This window comes from Sapajus apella, unplaced genomic scaffold (assembly GCF_009761245.1).
Source record: "Sapajus apella isolate SASKATOON/1434 unplaced genomic scaffold, GSC_monkey_1.0 scaffold53, whole genome shotgun sequence".
Taxonomy (NCBI): Eukaryota; Metazoa; Chordata; class Mammalia; order Primates; family Cebidae; genus Sapajus; species Sapajus apella.
In genome coordinates, this window is record NW_022436993.1 from 6,399,211 (window position 1) to 6,419,670 (window position 20,460).

The following is a 20,460-nucleotide window of genomic DNA, read 5'->3' on the forward strand; positions in this document are numbered from 1 at the left end:
AAAACAGCTTTATCGAGATACAGTTCATGTGCCATGTAATTCACCCATTTAAAGTGTACATTCAATGGCTTTTAGTATATTCACAGAGGTGAAACCATCATCACAATCAATCTTAGAACATTTTTATTAAGCCTTCCCTTCTCTGTCACTTAGCCATCACCAACTGCTCCCCCATCCCACCTAGCCTGTGTCAATTACTAATCTACTTTCTGTCTCTAAAGATTTGTCTATTCTGGACATTTCAAAAAGAAATGGAGTCATCGCTGTGTGATCCTTCATGGTTGGCTTCTTTCATGTGGCATATTTTCAGGGTTCATCTATGTTGTGGCATGTGTCGGTTCTTTATTTCTTTTAACTGCCAAATGATATTTCATCAAACAAAATACTCCATGACACTCTTGAGATGACATTATAGACTTGGAGAACAGATGTTAGGGATGATGGTGGGGGAGAGGTGACATGACTAGCTATGAAAGAATAACATAAAGAATCTTTGTGATAGAAATATGATGTAACATGTTTCTATCATGTTTCTAACAGTGGTGAAAATCCCCACATGTGATAAAATTGCATAAAACTAAACACACCCACTTATTCATACACACACACACAAATGAATGTATGCAAATCTGGTAACATCTGAATAAAGTTAATGGATTGCAGCACTATATGTTCTCTGGTTAGCATATTAGACTCTAGTTATGGAAGCTGTTACCATGAAAGGAAGCTGGGTAAAAAGTATATGAGATTTCTTTGTATTACTTCCTACAACTGCAGGTGAATTCATAATTTTCTCAGAATAAAAATTTTCAAAAATAATAATGGAAACTGGACAATGGTTCATGGATGGCAGAGTAAAAACCTCTGAAAATGTATTTGTCCATAAAGCAATAAGAACACTGGCAAAAAAAAAAATGTCAAATTCAACTTTTCAGAATTCTGGAAATTAACCAAAGGCTTGCAACAGTTTGAATGCTTATGCAAGAAAAATGGCTGAATCCTAGTAAGAACAGGGGGCATAATGGCATTTTAACCTATTCTGTCCTCATCCTCCTCTCCCTAGCTCTAGAGTAGCCTTGAAAACAAAGAGAACTGCAATCATGGTGAAATTCAACAACCTAGAAGCACTGGAGGGAACAAAATGTTGAAGCTCCTCCAAAGCCCCATTCCTAGGTAATGGTCATTATGTGACCTGTCTGGCAGGTGCCTGGAAAATCTCACTCATAAGATTTGTCTTTATTTGACCTGACTTACAGCTCACTCACCATGAACAGGATTTTACCCAAAGATATTTGTCAAAAATAATCAGTGGCAATTATTTAACATCACAGCTGCACGAGGCTGTGATGATAACAGCTGGTACAAACAACAAGCTGACCAAAAACTTAAAAGAAGATGCTGGGGAATGAGATATTAATAACAGGCTTTGAAAAGCTCTGACATATTCCTGGGACACTAGAAGGCTAATATGCACAGGGCTGTGTGTATGCCCAGGAAATAGCTGAGAAGGCCCTAAACCCTCACCTTGGCTAACCATCAGTCTCTGTGCAAGCAGGAAATGAAGTTTGAAGCAGAATTGTAAACTACATGTCTGAACATTGGAGGCATGTCCCAATACATACACAACACCCCTCAGCAGAGGCTAGCAGACTTATTGGTTCCAAGAGTTTAAGGAAATCTCTGTACAGTCATTAACTGCCCATGAATATAACTAAGAAGAGATGTCAGTGTTCACACATGAAAAAAAAAAATAGACTTCAGAGAATGAATTCAAGAAACTCACTAAAAAACAAATAGCAATAACAACAAACCCTGAGAATTGAAAAGAAATCTGATTTCCAGATTTGTCACATTATATAATTTTAAACATCCCATTTGTAACCCAAAATTCTGAGAAATGCAAAGAAATAAGAAAGTGTGGACTGACAACACTCAGGGCAAAAAGGAGGCAAGAGAAATTGTCCCTGAGGAAGCTCAGATGGTGGAGTAACTAGGCAAAGACTTTAAATCAACTATTTTAAATATACTCAAAGAACTCAAGGAAACTGTCTTAAACTAAAAGAAAGTATGTGAATTTTCACCAAATGGAGAATATTAAAAAGAGATAGAAATAATATTTTTTAAAAATTTTAAATTCTGAAGCAAAAGCACAATAACTGAAATGAAAATTAGCCTCTGGGGCTCAACAGAAAATTTTAGCTGGCAGAAGTATCTGCAAAACCGAAGACAGTTCATTTTGGATTATCTAGTCCAAGGAACAGAAAGAAAAAAAGAAAAATAAACAGAAACTCAAAGACCTATGAGACACCGTGAAGCCTACTAACGTACTCTAATGAGAATTCCAATGATAAAGAAAAAGGGGAAAAACAAATGTTGGAAAAAATAATGGCTAAATTTCTAAAATTTGATGTAAACCATTAATCTACACATCTCGAAGCTCAACAAACCCCAAGAAGGATACACTCAAAGAGATACACACCGAGACACATTATAACAAAAGGGACTAAAGGCAAAGATAGAGATAATGTTGAAAGCAGCAAGAGAAAAGAGACATGTCAAGTAGAAGGAATCTTCAATGAGATTAACAACTGGTTATATATCAGAAATTGTGGAGGCCAGAATGCAGTGGAATGATATATTCAAAGTACTGAAAGAAAACATTGTTAATCAGCCAGGCATAGTGGCTCACACCTGTAATCCCCACACTTTGGGAGGCCAAGGGAGGCGGATCACCTGCGATCAGAGTTTGAGACCAGCCTGACCAACATGGAGAAACCCCATCTCTACTAAAAATGCAAAATTAGCCAGGTGTGGTGGTGCATGCCTGTAATCCCAGCTACTCAGGAGGCTGAGGCAGGAGAATCACTTGAACCCAGGAGGTAGAGGTTGCAGTGAGCTGAGACTGCACCCCTGCACTCCAGCCTGGGCAACAAGAGTGAAACTCTGTCAAAAAAAAAAAAAAAAAAAATTTTCAAGATTTTTTTTTTAATCCAAAAACACTATCTTTCAAAAATGAAGGAGAAATTAAAACATCCTCAGAAAAATTAAAATTGAGAGAATGTTTATAGTAATATTGTTTATAATATTCCCCAACAGGAATAACTCAAATGTCTGTCTACTGATTAATGGATAGACAAAAGTAATGTATCTATACAATGGAACATTATTTGGCCTGAATGAAGTACTAATACATGCTACAACATGGTTGAACCTTGAAAGCATTGCACTAAGTGAAAGAGCCAGGCACCAAAGACCACAAATATGATTCCATTTACATGAAATTTCTAGAATATGCAGATCTATGGAGACTGAAAGTAGATTAGCAGTTGCCTCAGGCTGGCGAGTTGGGTTGAGAAAAATAAGACATGATAACTAAATGGTACAGGGTTTTTTTTTAGGAGGTGATGAAAATGTTCTAAAATTAACTGCGGTGATGATTACACAACTCCATGACTATACTAAATACTATTGGATTGTATACTTTAAATGGATGAATTGTATGGCATATGAATTATATCTCAATAAAGCTATTACCAAAAAGGGAGGAAAGGACTAAAACATAAAAAACTCTTAGAAGGAAACATAGGCATAAATCTTTATGACCTTGGATTAGGCTATGGTTTCCAGAAACACCTCAAGAAAAAAAAACATAAATTATACTTCATCATAACTAAAATATTTTGTGCTTCAGAGGGTACCATCAAGAAAGTGAAAAAACAATCCATAGAATAAAGAAAATGTGTATAATAATATCTCAGATAAGGAAATTATGTTCAGAATATATAAAGAATTCTTATAACTCATTAAGAAAAAGACTTTTCAATTTACAATAAGCAAATCATTTTAGACATTTTTCTGAAGAAGATATGCAAATATATAATAAGCATATGAAAAGATGCTTAATGGCATAGTCACTAGGAAAATGCAATTAAAACCAAAATGAGATACCACTTCACACCCACTAGGATAGCTATAATTTTAAAAGACAGAAAATAATAAGTATTGGCGAGAATATAAAATGGGAACCCTCATATATTGGCTGGTAGAGAGATGGAACGATATAATCACTTGGAAAACAGCTTGGCAATTCCTTAAAAACTTAATCATAGAGTTATTAAATGACCCAGCAATTTCACTGATAGGTAGGCATGCATCTTGGTCCATTTGTGCTGCTATAACAGAATACCACAGACTGGGTACTTAATAAAGAAAATAAATCATTTTTTGACAGTTCTGGAGGCTGAGAAGTCCAAGCTCAAAACACCAGCAGATTTGGTTATCTGGTGAGGGCCACATCCTCTGGAGAGGAGGAACACTGTGTCCTTACATCATGGAACGCTAAAAGATAAGAGAGCCCAGTGCTGCATGAAGACTCTTGTTTAAGAAACTTAATCCCATTCACTAGGGAGAGGTTCTCATGAGTTATGGTCTAACCACTCCTTAAAGATCCCACATCTTAATACTATCACATTGGCAACAACTGGAGTTTGGAGCAGACACATTCAAGCCATAGCAGTTATGTTTTGGTTTTAAAATGTACCATGACTCACATTTTAACCACCAGATGTTAGGGGTATAAGAGAGTTATGAATGATATACCATGATGTCCAGAGGTCACAACAGAAGAGCCTGGGAAGACAGAAAAGAGTGGGAAGACAGGTCAAATTAGTAGATTTATGATTAATTCAATAGTTATTCTTCCCACCATTTCAGAGGTTTCAGGGGGCAAAATTTAAATGTTCGGCCACTGATGTCAGGAAGATATATGAATCAACCAACGTTGATATGGTTGAGGGGGCAAGGGTCTCCCTGAAGCTGGGAGCAGGTCTTCCTGAGAAGCAACGGATCCCTTTTCCTATGGAAACTATACTCAACTAAGCACAGAAACTGTACTCAACTAAGCACATTAGGAGAATTAAAAGTTAATATGTGTTAGAGGGAACACTTCTATCCTCCTCTTCATATTTTCAAAGAAAGGAGAAAATGTTCACTCAGTAGGAAAGAGATATATGGGAGTAACCTTCAAGGTTTTCTCTGTCCCTTCACTCACTTCTCCTCATATCTGAGAAGTAATTTATTTTTGAAAGGACAGATCATGTGTGGTCCAGTCTTCTCTAGACTCTGTTGGTGAAGGACACCTACTCCTTGCCTACCTTTCCTGAACCAGCATCAGCATAATCCTGTAGAGAAGGAGGCCTTTTAGGGATACTGATAATGGCTATAGTTCAGATTATGATTTTCAGTTAAGTCTTATCAGTAATAAACCTGGTATTTTTTGTCAGTCTGCTTGATTCCAGCATCTGTTTCTTATTTGGTTTTGAGCTAAGAGGGAGAACAAAAGTTTATTACTTAATGGCCTGTGAAATTCCCCAAAAGTCTTAACAATGGAAAGCCAGATCAGTCAGAAGGGCAGGGAACACCTGAGTAATTATCTTCTGTCACTGCTAGAGGTAATGGGAGCTAAGAGGTGAGCAAAGGGCACAATCAGGTGCTGTTCTCAGTGCTCTGATGGGCACCAGAAATATGTACAAGGCTCCAGGAAGTTTCTTTGTTTCTCCTAATAGTCATATCTCCTGGGTCAGTAAGATAGAGACTCACTTCTTCCAGAAGAGTGATGGGGTTGTGGCATGTGACTGAAATATAAATACTAGATTCAGTTAACTTCCCTTCCATTTACTCAAAACACATTTGTTGAGCACACATCATGCACTCATTGCATAAACAAGGTGCTGGAGATGTCAAGTCAAGCATGACAGACAGAGGGTCTTGTTCCTTGTAGACCTTTCCATCTGCAATGGAAAGCTCTTTGCCTCCTGATAACAGCATTTTACATCCAAAGTGAGACTGTTTTTAGCTTCAGATACCTGGGACCTGGAGGAGGAGAGAGTCCTCTTTGCTCCCCAAATGCTGTCTCTAGGCCTTCTGACTCCTACTGTCCTTCAAAATTCACGTCATCAAACTTTCCATCTGCTACCCCTCTGTTGCTAGCATCTATCTGTCTTGATCACTCTCTCTCAATAGCTGTTGACTTTCATAATGGGCCCACTCTCTTCCATGTCCACGCCTGTCTTCATTTTTTGATGACTTCAATGGCCTTGTGGATAATCCATCTGAGACAGGGTGCATCTCTAATTTCCTGAGTGTTTCTGTGTATTTTTCTCTTTTTCTGCTGTCTCTCAAATGCTGAAGGCAGTTTTCCTCTATCCCAGCACACAATGAAGAAGAAACCAAGACTCAGAGATGCCTCTGCTGCAAATATGAGACAAAAAGACTCTGACATGGGCTTACCTAGAAAGAGAGGGCAACGGAAATGGTTCGCAAACAAGAGAAAAGCCTGGAAAGAACAGAGTTCTTGAAATGGAAACGGGAGATGAGACAGACTCAAAATTTCAAGAACCAGGAAGTGGAGTAGACAGGAATCAATGCTGAATGAGCGTCAAGTGGGAAGGAAGCTCCCACTCACTGAGGACATCCTGTTATTTCTGGACATTTACTAATGTCCTTGTTCAGAAGGTGGAGAGCTTGGTTATCTTGTGTAGGGATAGAGTCATGGAGCAAAAATCACATCTCTGGCCAAGGTAGGACTTGGAGGTAGGCCAAGGATGATCAGATTAGAGTTTCCTAAGTCCTGTGCTGCAGTGACATAGGACCACTGCCACACATTTGTACCATGGCCTCCCCGTCCCTTGACCTCTCGCCTCCAAATATCTCTTCCTCAACCCACTTCAGTACTCACTATTATGGCAATGACCTTGTCATCAGCAAGGACCCAACCCTGTCTCACCCTAATATGTCTCCTCTTACTACCTTTCACCAATGCACACTTTGCAAACTTCATTAACTTCCTCCTTGTCTCTCTTCTCTGCTGTATTTTGGCAAAGCCCCAACCTGGTTAAGACCAACCATCTGCCTGTACTGTGCCTGTCACTGAGTAGCCGAGTGTTGCTGAAGAACACATGGCCCTGCTGAACAGCCTCACTGTAAATCTATAACTGCATATCTCAAATAGTACTCAGTACTTCCCAGGATCCTCTTACATCCCTGAAATATTTTCTTTTCCAACTCCAAGCAGGCTATGTAATACCTTCTTTCCCATCGCATAACTTACGTATACCCCGTCTTCCTTTACCTCATTTCATCAGACACGACCTTCTTCAACCCTCTTTCACTAAAGTCACTGTCTTACCTGCCCATACCCCACCTCACCCCTCTCTGCCATCTCCTCCCAGTGGTTCTGGACCCTGTCCTGTTTCTTGTGCTGAAGGCTGCTTCTACAGTTCCTCTAGATTTTTCCTGCCAGCATCCAAACATGCTATAATCTGCCATAATAAAACAACAATAACAGGCCGGGCACTGTGACTCACATCTGTAATCCCAGCACTTGGAGGGGCCCAGGCAGGCAGATCACTTGAGGTCAGGAGTTTGAAACCAGCCTGGGCAATTTGGTGAAACTCCATCACTTCTTAAAAATACAAAAATTAGCAGGATGGCAGGGGCCTGTAATCCCAGCTACTCTGAAGGCTGACAGGAGAATTGCTTTAAGCCAGTGAGGGGTGGAGGTTACAGTGAGCTGAGATCATGCCACCGCACTCCAGCCCGGGCAACAGAGCAAGACTCAGTCTCAAAACAAACAACCAACATCTAATTTGGCATCATGGCACCTTGTAAATTCCCCTCTAATTCCTGTGGTCCCTTTCAAAGCACAGCATTTTGAGGGCAGTGACTATAATTACTGTTTCCGCTTCTTCCTGTCATACCCTGTCTTCAATCCATTCCATCCAGTTTCCATCCATATCACACCAGGGAGACTGCTCTTGTTGAGATCTCTGCTGTCCTTTGTGTTCCCAACCCCAGGATCTCATCTCTGCACTTATAATTTTTTAACTTTTAATTTTTTAGAGACATGGTCTCTGTTGCCCAGGCTGGAGTGCAATGGTGCAGTCATAGCTCACTGCAACCTTGAACTCCTGGGCTTCAGTGATCCTCCCACCTCAACCTCCCAAGCAGCTGAGACTGCAAGCCTGTGCTACAACACCTGGCTAATTTTTGTGATTTTTATAGAAAGGAGGTTTTGCCTTATTGCTCAGGCTGGTCTCCAACACCTGGGCTCCAGCAATCCTCCAGCCTCAGCCTCTGAGTCAGCACGCCTGGCCTTGCATTTAACTTACTCTCCTGCACTCACATTGTACACAGTGAACTTCTCCATCTCCCCTTCTTCGTTTTGCTTCCAGGGCACACACTGTTCGTTATTCTCAGACCTTGCTCACTATAGCATGTCAGTCTTTGTTGGCCTCTCTTTTTTTTCCTTTCCTTTAAATAAATGGTCTCTCCAAAAGGGCACAGTCCAAAAAGAAAGCATTAAAGCTTCTATTTTTTTCTCTGAAAAAATAAAGAAGAAATTAAGCTTTAGTAATATGTAATACACATTTTATACTGATGCCCTTTCTTGGTTGGGATTTCAGAGAATAACATATCACAAATGCTACACAGGGTATACTGAGGGAAGAGTGGATTTTCCAACAATCAGAGTGGTTACAATGGTATGCTGTAGTTTCTGGGTACACAGTTGTGTGGAATTTGTGGATTATATATTTTTAAATTTTTTTGTTAAGGTAAAATAACCATAATGTGGAATGTACCATTTTAGGGATTTGTAAGTGTACAGTTCAGTGACATTAAGTACATTCACATTGTTGTCTGACCACACCACCATCCATCTCCAGAACTCTTTTACTTTATCCAACTATACCAATTAAACACTAACTCCCCATTCTCCCTTCCCTCAACCCCCCTGGCAACCACCATTTTACATTCTGTATCTATGAATCTGACTACTCTAGGTACTTGTACAAATCATACAGTGTTATTTGTACTTTTGTGCTTGACTTATTTCACTTAGCATAATGTCTTCAAGGTTCATCTATGTTGTAGTATGTGTCAGAATTTCATTTCTTTTTGAGGCTGAATGATATTCCACCTTATGTATATGCCACATTTTGTTTATCCATTCATCCATCAACAGGCATTTGGATTTCTTCCACTTCTTGGTTATAGTGAATAATGGTGCTACATAAATGGGTATACAAATACCTGTTTGAGTCCTTGCTTTAAATTCTTCTGGGTGTATACTCAGGAGTGAAATTGCTAGATCATGTGTTAACTCTGTGTTAAATGGAGAACTGCCATACTTTTTTCCTACGGCAGTTGAACCATTTTACATTCCCACTAGTAATGCACAAAGCTTCCAATGTCTCCATGTTCTCACAACACTTGCATTTTCCATTTTGTTTTGTTTATAACAGGCATACCAGTGGGTGCAAAGGGATTTCTCATTGAAGTTTTGATTTGCATTTCCTTCATGATAAGTGATGTTGGACATTTTTTCACGTGCTTGTGGCCATCTATATATCTTCTTTGAAAATACATTCATTCAAATCCTTAGTTCATTTGGGGGTTGTTTTTGTTGCTGTTATAGCATTGCTCTTTATGTAATCTGGATATTAATCCCTTATCAGGCATATGATTTGCCTTTTTACTTTGTTGATGGTAACCTTTAATGCACAAAATGTTTTAATTTTGATAAATTTCGATTTACCTATTTTTCTCCTTTGTTACCTGTACTATTGGTATCATGTCCAAGAAATAATTGCCAAATCCCCCTGTATTTTAAGAGCTATAGTTTTACCTATTATGTTTAGATCTTTGATTCATTCCCACTGCATCTTGCACCTCCCAGGTTCAAATGATTCTCGTGCCTCAGCCTCCTGAGTAGCTGAGATTACAGGCACCTGCCACCACACCTGGATAATTTTTGTATTTGTAGTAGAGACGGGGTTTCACCATGTTCACCAGGCTGGTCTCAACTCCTGACCTCAGGTGATCCATCTGCCTTGGCCTCCCAAAGTGCTGGGATTGCATGTGTGAGCCACCACACTGGTTGATTCATTTTAAGCTAATATTTTTATGTGATGTGAAGGACGTATTTAACTTTATTATTTTGCGTGTAGATATTCAGTTTTCCCTGCACCATTTGTTGAAGACTGTTCTTTTCCCATTGAATGGTCTTAGCACGCTTATGGAATATCATTTGATTATATGGTATATGAGAAGGGTTATTTCTGGTACCATTTGACCATAGGGTATATGGGAGGGTTATTTCATATACCATAAGGTATATGATAAGGGTTATTTCTCTGTTTTATTTCATTGGTCTGTACGTCTGTCTTTATGCCAGTACCACACTGCTTTCATTACTGTAGCTTTGCAGTAAATTTTGAAATCCTCCAACCCTGTTCTTTAAAGATTGTTTTGGCTATTTGGAATCCTTTGACATTCCACATGAATTTTACTATGGATTTTTCTCTTTTTTTGAAAACCATTGGTGAGATTTTGATAGGGATTGCAACTGACTCTGTAGATCACAATGCATAGTATTGACATCTTCACAATATTGTCTTCCAATCCATGAACACAGGATGTCTTTCCATTTATTAGTGTTGTCTTTCTTTCTTTCTTTCTTTTTTGTTGTTGTTTGTTTGTTTTGTTTTGTTTTGTTTTGTTTTGTTTTTTTTGAGATGAAGTTTCGCTCTTGTTGCCCAGGCTGGAGTGCAGTGGTACGATCTTGGCTCACCACAACCTCTGCCTCCTAGGTTCGAGATTCCCCTACCTCGGCCTCTGAAGTAGCTGGGATTACAGGCATGTGCCACCATGCCCAGCTAATTTTTTGTATATTTTAGTAGAGATGGGGTTTCTCCAGATTGGTCAGGCTGGTCTCAAATTCCTGACCTCAGGTGATTGACCTGCTTCGGCCTCCCAAAGTGCTGGGATGACAGGCGTGAGCCACCATGCCTGGCCGTCTTTCATTTGTTTCAGCAATGTTTTACAGGTTTTATATTTCTTTTCCCCCAGCTTGGTTAAGTTTATTCCTAAATTTTTTATTCTTTTTGATGCTATTGAAAATGGAATTGTTTTATAAATTTCCTTTTTAGGTTGTTTATTGTTAGATAGAAACATAACTGATTTTTGTGTGATTATTTTGTATCCTGCAACTTTGCTGAATTTACTAGTTCTAATAGTGTGTGTGTGTGTGTGTGTGTGTGTGTGTGTGTGTGTGTGTGTAATCTTTAGGCTTGCATTTACCTTTGATTTTTCCCTTTCTTTCTTCTCTCTTACCTGTACATGCAAATAACCACCAGCTCATTTCAGTTTGTTTTGATTTCACAATGTTTCTGATCTTTGACTCTCTCTTTAGTCTCCTTAAAACCAATGTGATCAAATAACATTTGTATCCAGAATGTCTGGGGCAGTATGTGAAGAATTCATTTTCTAAAATAGTTATTTTAGCTTGCTTTCCCACTGAAAACTCTGGGAATTTCATGCAACAGTAGATGTCCCAATCTACTCCCTCCTCATCTCAGAGGTAGCACTAGCAGCTAAAAGCTTAGGCTCTGGGGTCAGGAGGACTTGGTGGAAGTGGAGATGCTGTGTACTAGCTGTGTAACCATAGTTATGTTACTCAGAACTGCTCATTCTCTTTTTCAGCTGGAAACTGGTGCTTATAATAATAACTCCCTTGTAGGGTTATTAGGGGGCTAAATGTTATAATGAATGTAAAGCATTTAGTGAAATGCCATCTTTCTTGTCTTCTCTCCCTTTGAGGCCTTTAGCGTGACTGTTTCTCCAAAGAGGCAGATGAAACTGATCTCCTGCCTCCTCCTGTGTTACTCTTTTGGCACTTACCACCTACTTCCTTGTACCGTTTATTATCTTTCTGTGTATATCCATGTTATCTTTCCTATAAAATTGTAAATTCTCCAAGGGCTGAGAGGTTGTCTTTTTTTTTCTTCTTGTGTTTGTGGCATGTTGTAACACAATGCCTTAGGACGTGGTAAAAGCTAAGTCAATATTTGCTGTTTAATTGTTTGACATGATGAAATCCTTCATTGCCTAATTTTCAACATCTTGAGAACTAATATTTCATTTATTTTATCTGTATTTTTTTTCAGTGTTTCAGACTTCTGATATTCCATCTTGGTCAGATGTGTTAATTCCCTATACTTTGATTTTTAAAAGCTGACAACATTTAAAGATCACTAACAAGAAAGTAATAAAGACATCATTACTTTCTGGAAACGAACTGAGTGTATTTCAAACTATATTTTTATCAAAAGTGGGGAAAAAAAAAGATAGACCAAGGTGGCCAGATAAAATACCCAGTTATATCTGAATGTTGGATAAACAACGAATGATTTTTTCATATAAGTATATCTCAAGCAATAGTTGCTTATCTGACATTCAGATTTAATTAGGTATCCTGTATTTTTATTTGCTAAATCTGACAACCCTACCATGAAGCCTTTAAGTTTCAGAGATAAAGAAAAATGGGAACAAGCATTATTCTTTATGGAAATGAGACTATTGCTCTGTATTTAAAACAAAGTATTTCTGTGTCAGAATACAGCATTAGAGGTCATTGGTCTTTACCATAACTATGGCATTATGTAAGATATGTGATGATAAAGCTAATGAATGATAACATTAACTGAAATATTAACAAACATTGCTTTTGAATATAAATGAAAACATTGTTTCTGTGAAATGTAATTTTTACTAAATGAAAGAACTGATTGGGCTTAAAAATCTTTTCTAGTGAATATATAAAATTATCATAGCATTTGCATACCTCTGTCCTCCTGGAAATACTACTGCTCAGTGTGTTGAAGGCATGACCTCAGACTTGCAGGACAACTCTTGAGAGATTATCTGTGACAAGTCCTACTGCAACTGAGAAGAACATAGTATAAATCAGAACGTCTCAGCTATATTTACTCAAGATGGCAATGAGAATTTTTATGTGATTAAAGAACTTTTGGACATATTATTCATTATGGCATCATATTAGTATCTAACTTGTTTTTAAAAGTCATGAATAGTTTAATACATACTAATCAAAAATGAGTAACTTTAAGCAGTGTTTCTGTGGAGTCAGTTACCTCGGACTTATTACCAGTGTAACCAATGCTTTGCATCAATAGCCGGTGAGTCAATTAATCACATCCTTTACCAAGTCCTTCACCCTGCCCTGGGTGGTGAAACATGGACGTCATCTTGGAAGTAGTAGCTTACTCAGAGCTGGATACTTTCCTATAGTTTGAACATGAACAATTCTCCAGTTTACTTGATTGTTTTTTTATAGGAATCTGATGTAATACAGTCATACATCTGGCAGGAATCTGACATAATACAGCTGATTATTACCCTCAGAGAGAGAAAGAATCTTCATTTTTAAATTCGGTAATATTTATTGCAAGTCTAATAAAGGCTAGGCACTAGTTAGAGGAATGAACAAGATAAAGTCCTTGCTATCTGGAGCTTGCATTCCAGTGAGCAAATCAGACGACAAACAAATGATGCATAAACAAGGAAAATTAACCAAGCACTAGCAGAGAAGTGCTATGCAGAGAATTTAAGAAGGTGGTGATGCTTTTTCAGGTTAGGTGATGTTGGGGTTCAGAAACATACCCCAAAATATGGGGCTTTGACACGTGGAACTGAAGTCAAAGCCTCAAGGTCTCTCTGACTATCCCCCCACCTCCTGTCTCTCATTCATTGTATCTGTCAAAGCAAAGGATGAAGTTGTTCTCTGAAGTTCCCTTATCTGCTTAAAATTTGGACCTGCCAAAAAAAACAATTTACCTCTGGTACATTCCCCGAGTTTTCATTAACTGAACTCATATGGCCGGAAGAAAGACTGAAGTCTGTCAACATACCTGGACAGACTTGTCACACACCACTGTCTGTTCTGCAGGCCCAACAGAGTTTGTCCCAGGCCATTGTATATTTTTCAAGCCTGTTGAATTCCCCTAAAAATCATTTACCACTCCCCTAAAATCATTCACAGTTCCCTACCTCTCTTTCCCCTAAGAGAAAGGGTATATAACCATCCATACTCCATTGTAGAGTGTGCTCATCACTGTGATTCTCCCTCATGCATATGCCTTTTCTCCTATTCATCCGTCTTTTTCTGCTGATTTTCAGCAAGTGGAGCCGTTAGAGGGTGAAGAGAAAATTTTCCTTTGGACCCTGTAGTGATTAGGTTTGACCTATGTGGGTGATCAAATTTAAATGTAGGCCTGAATGAAAGGAAGAAGCAATCATGCAAAGATCGGAAAGCAGAGCTTTGGAGAGGAGGAAGTGGGAAAGCCCAAAAAGAGATGAGCTTGGTGTGTTCAGAAGGAAGACCAGGGCAGGGAGATAAAGGCTGGAAAGAGACAAGGCTGAAGGTAGGCAGAGGCCAGGTTACATAGGATTTTAAAGAACAGGAATTTATTCTGAGTGTGATGGGAAGCCACAAGTCTTTTCAATTAACTATTAAATAAATAAACATATTTTGAAGCTGAGCATGGTGCCTTATACATGTAATCCCAGAGCTTTGAAAGGCCAAGGGGGGAGGATTGCTTGAGGCCAGGAGTTCAAGAACAGCCTGGGCAACATAACAAGATCCCATCTCTACAAAAAATTTAAAAATTAGCTGAATATGGTGGCACTCACTTGTAGTCCCAGCTACTTGGGAGGCTGAGGTAAGAGGATTGCTGGAATCCAGGAGTTTGAAATTACAGTGAGCTATGATAGTGCAACTATACTCCAGTCTGGATGAAAGAGTGAAACCCCTTCTCTTAAAAATAAAAAACAAGTAAACAAATAAATAAACACACTACATGTCTTCTTTTGAGATATGTCCTAACAATGAGAAAAACATAGACATTTTGAAAGAAAATTGAGCAATAGATAAAGTATTTTTTTAAAATAAATGAACCTTAAGACCAATCTCCTAATTATTGTATTACAAAGCATTTGTTAAACAGGATTTTCCCAAAGAGTGAAGAATATTGCTGTCATTTCTAGGACAGTGATATGGTTAAAGAATGATGTGTTAATTTTGAAATCTGATTTAACATTTTGTGATAAAGTAAAGGTCTGAGTCTAATTCCAGTTTATTTAGATACCTAGTTTTAGTGGCTGTCATAGGGGAGAAACATTCCTTGCAAAGAGGCCTAGATCCCAGTGAAAGAAGTGTATGACTGGCTCTGACACTAAGCCGTAGACTCGTTTTTTAGTTTCATTCAGTGATCCTGTAAAAGTTTTCGCTAAGATTTAGCTTATTTTCTATCTTCCTTGATGTCAAATAATTGTTCTTCTCATGGACATTAGGAGTAGAAGGATGCTTACCAGAGCTTGGGAAGGGTAGTGTAGGGGGCTGGAGTGGGTTGGGAATGGTTAATGGGTACCAAAAAAAATAGAATGAATAAGACCTACTATTTGATTGCATAATAGGGTGGCTATAGACAATAATAACTTAATTGTCCATTTTTAAATAACTTAAAGAATGTAATTGGATTGTTTGTAACTCAAAGAATAAAAGCTTGACGGTTGATATGCATGCCATATCAAAACATCTTGTGTACCCCATAAATATAAATGTCTATTATGTATCCACAAAAATTAAAAATAAAAATAAATTTAAAAATAATTGATCTTGCAAACTAGTTGAAAAGTGAGAAGTTCTTATATTTTGAATAAATGAATTTTAATTGTACTGAAAATCTTCATTTGGCAGATTTTAAACAAGTTGTTAGGGACCCAAGCATGAGATTGCTTATTGGTGGCATATGTCATTTTTGACAAGGAAAAAAAATCTTATAATGATGAAAATACTTTCACACATCTGTTTCCATGCTCTCACTATTGTATGAGCCTCTTTGTCATTCATTGTTAAAATATTTCTTATCTTAGTGAAGTTCTATAATTGAGCTTTTAAAAAAAATGCCAGGTAGCATATTACTGACAACTATTTGCCATCAAAAAGAGGTTGGAAAATTTGCCCCAAGGCAAAGTACTGTCAGAGTACATCTATGGGGCAGCTGGTAGAAGTCAGCAAGACTGGTCGCTTGGCTGAGGCTAGTTTCTGTGTGAGATGAACAGATGCTCCAGGGTCACTAATACAAGGTATAATGTACTGGAGTGAGAAGTTTAGGCTTTGAGCGATTGGTGTTTGGGCAACAGCTTAAGGATCACTCAGAGACAAAAAGCTGATTTTTGTCATTTCATGCTAAAATAATATTTTAAAAACCAAATCAACAACAGACAAAAAAGCCTTTATGTCTAAGTTCCCCTCCATCACTAATATTACAGGCAGTAGGTCATAGAATGTTTTTCAGTGTGCCTCTAAATAAACCCCTAATACTGACTTTTGCAACTCCTCTTTCTCCTTATATTTGCTTTCAATATGATTTCATCTGGATAGAAATGGATTTCATCTGGATTTCATCTTTAGGTGAACAACTCAATTCTGCAACCCATAGTGACAGCCCTACTGCCAGGGGGCGACAGTGGAAATAATGGCCAGGCTTGGGAGAGCAGTAAAAAGAATGAACAAGTAGCAGATCTTGCCAGACCACTGTGACATCTTCATTCTCCTCCAGCCCTGATTTGAAATAGTGGCATCATTATAATCGATTCAGGGAAATGTGGTCTCAGCGGGTACGTAGGAGCAGGAAGAAAGGAAAACAAAGTAAGCCAAGAGAAATAAAATGCAGTTGTTTTGCTGCACCACAGATACTTTGATTTAAAAACTCTGTTTTGCTTCCATTGCTAGAATTTTTTACCAAGTTACAAACCAGAAGTAATCCAATATCCTGAAACTTCAGAATATGTTGGACCAAAGTTTTCACCAAAGTTATTCTTATCATTGCCTCCTATGGAATATATATTGTACTGATCATTTTGTTTTTTTGTGGACTAGTTATTCACAACTCTGATACTTTATCCAGTTCAGTAGTATCAAGCTCTCAAAAGTGATAATTTGTGATATGATATGTTTATCAGTTATTACCATTTCACAGTTATAAAATTAATAAATGGCAAAGCAGTAATCAAAACAAGAGACAATAAACCCAATTTTAGAAGGAGGTAGAGATCTGAGTATATGAGTTAATCATATTAAATTAACAAAAAAGGCAGAGCTGAAATACATGCTTAGGAAGCCAGTGACCAAAATATACTATGTACTAAAAGCAATGTAAAGGCTACCACAAACAAAGGCTACATGAGTATTTAAAAAGTTCATTTCTATTTTTCTTTCCCATGTGAAAATATATGAAAGAAAAAAGGAAAAGGGGGAAATTTTTTTTTAAAGCATCTAAAAATTACAGTAAATGGAAGGGCATCAGGTTAATGGTGACTTGTACAATTTTCTCTTTTATAAACATAATTTCTCCTTAAATTTAAAGGTTTAGGTTCAAATTGGTGTCTTCTAACTTGAAGCTACTGAAATGGTAACAACAACAACAACAAAACTATGTTCACACAAGATAATTCCTCTAGCATGTTAAAAATATCCTTGGCCTATAAAAATGTTGTTTGCCCCCTGGTGGTGAAATTATTATTATTTAATTCTTTTTTTAAGTTAAAAGACTAATTATTGAGTCGAGGCACTAAACGCCCTTCTATCACAAGCAAAAATAATACAGCATTACATGTTTATATATTGGAGGTGGAGAGAGACAAAGCTGGGGCTGCTGTATGGATTAGCAAAATGAGCATGATCCAATAGTCATATTTAGGACAGCAAATTTAAATTTGCCATATCTTACCATTTGGAACTAAGTTTTCCTTAATCTATCTCTATTTGTTTCTGTGTTGGTCATATTGCTAGTTCAGTATTGTAAAGAATGCTGCCTCCTTTTAGTAAATGTAATAACAGGCATTTATGAGGCATGGAATTTCTATACATAAACTATCACCTTTGCTGGGACCTGTTGATTGTGGTGAATAGCAACTTTGTACTGTTTTGCCTTGTGTTCCAGTTTGGCATCACAAACAGTATTTGGGCTCAGCGGCAGAATGCCAAAACCAAGCTGTAAGGCCTGAAAGAATAGATGATGAAGAGGTCTGCAAAAAAATTTTTTTTGCAGACTAATTGGAGCCTTTGAATATGAGGAAAATGCAGTGATTGCTGTGTTCAGGCTGAACTGAGGAGAGAGTAGGAAAGAATATCTGGGAAGGTTAAAGGAACAAGATCAACACTAATTTTGAAATATTCAAGTGATTTAAGCGAGTTACTAGACAACTTTGAAAAATTAATGATAATCCTTGGAACTGTAGATGTTAGAAGAAAGAAATTTTAACAGGGATTTTAACACATTAAAGTCTAGGGAAAGCACAAAACCTCACTGTCTGAAAATACAGAGCTAAACCAGAGGAAAATGATGACAGTGGCCAACTTTTTAGTGACTAAATCGTTGAATGTATTTTCCCTTCCCTTTGTTCAGTTGGGTACCTGCTCTAAATGCAGCATCTACTGCTTTACTTTAAGCTGAATTTAGTGGAGGAATCATGAATAATATATTTTTATAAAGCTGGAGCAAAAACAAAAAATTAAATTGACTTTTTAACCAGTCATTATTTGGTAAAAATAAAACAAAACAAAACTTGTCTCCCACCATCCTGGGCAAGCAAGTGATTGGATACATTTTGATGAAGTAGGCAATTATAGCCTAAGTTTGACAACAAATGCCTTTAAATACAACATCTAAACAATTAAAAATAGATAAGTTATTTCTAAAACCCTTAATACAGTATAGGTGGAGACTCCCTATAAAATGACAGTAACATTTAAACAGCAATTACTATATACCAGGCACTAATTATTTCGCTTAATTCCCACAAGAACCTTATGATTTGGGGAGTAGTCTGATCCTAATTTTAGAGATGTGGAAACTGAAACTCGGACATAACCCTAAGTGGTAGAGCCGGGATGCAAATGTAATCAATCTGGCTCTAGAATCTGTGCTCTTCTTCAGCATGAGATTATTTAAGTAAATAGTACATTATTCAGGGAAGTGAAAACCATAGTGTCAACATGTTAGAAATATATTTATTATTTATAACATGAAGAGCATCTGTATTTATTTATGAAGACCTTCGAAATGATTAAAATTCAATACTGCAATACAAAAGGGATTATTTTCTAAGGAGGTGCTCCACCAAAACAATATTTTTCTAACCTTTGTCAACTCAATATAAGTTTGCAAATGGTGTTTGGATAAATACATTACTGAGTGAAGATAATGTTCCATGAAAGAACAATGATATCTTAGAATTTCAAGCCATATATTTGAGAAACAGCCATATAGGAGCTAATGAGAATATTTTAATATTTAATGAGGGCCAGATATTTCTAAATCACGGGGTAAACAGGCCACTAATGATGATTTAAGGAGACATTTGGACTTTGACTATAACATGTCAATTTTATATATTCAATTTTGTTTGCTATAGTTAAACTTGATCTAACCCAAAAGCAAAGGATAGACTACCAGATAGTTTGTTTAAACCTCTTTGAGACCTACTGGTCTATGCAATTACCAGTAATCTTTCAAGTTTTTCTCGGGAAAGTAGTGTTCATCATGATGTTGAAGTTCTTATGTAACAAGATCAAAACTTCTCCCATCAGCCTCTATGTGAGTGACCCACCCAGCACGCTGGACTCTTTCCCCTCTCCTCATTGCCAATGGCATATTCTTCCAATGCATCTTAGCCATACATGATCATAGTCATACCTTGAACCTTGGCAATAAGAGAACTCACAAAATGATGACATTAAAAAATATTTATGCATGAGCTGATATGCTCCCAGCTCACCTGCATAAGCTTCATGATGAAAACAACTAGATGTCTTCAGTTATCTTGAACATATAACTCATTAATTTTCTGCCTTCCTTCCTTAGACATTTAAGGCTAAAAATGTTCTTTTTTTTTTTTTTCAAGACAGAGTCTCGCTCTGTCACTCAGGCTAGAGTGCAGTGGCATGATCTCACCTCACTGCAACCTCTCCCTCCCAGATTGAAGCACATTTTCTTGTGCCTCAGCCTCCCAAGTAGCTGGGATTACAGGTGCGCACCACCACGCCCGGCTAATTTTTTGTAATTTTGGTAAAGACAGGGTTTTACCATGTTGGCTAGGCTGGTCTCGAACTCCTGACCTCAAGTGATCTGCCTGTTTCAGCCTTCAAAGTGCTGGGATTATAGGCATGAGCCCAGCACCCAGGCACAAATGTTCTTTGAAGTTACTGCCTTCACTACATCCCATAAGCTTTTCTATAGTTTGGCAATGATATACTTAGATTGGCTTTTCTTTGCTACATTTATCCTACTTGGGATTTGTTGAGCTTATTATATTTGTGAGTGGTTTTTATTCTTTCTGTCTTAACAGCCTTAGTGAGACATAATTGACACACCGCACAATTCACCTATTTACAGTGAATTTAAGTCAGTATTTCTTTAGTATATTCACAGGGTTATACAATCATCACCATAATCCAATCTTAGAACATTTTCATATCCCCTAAAAGAAATCCTACAGCCATTAACAGTTAATCTGTATCCTTCTCTACTCCCTAGC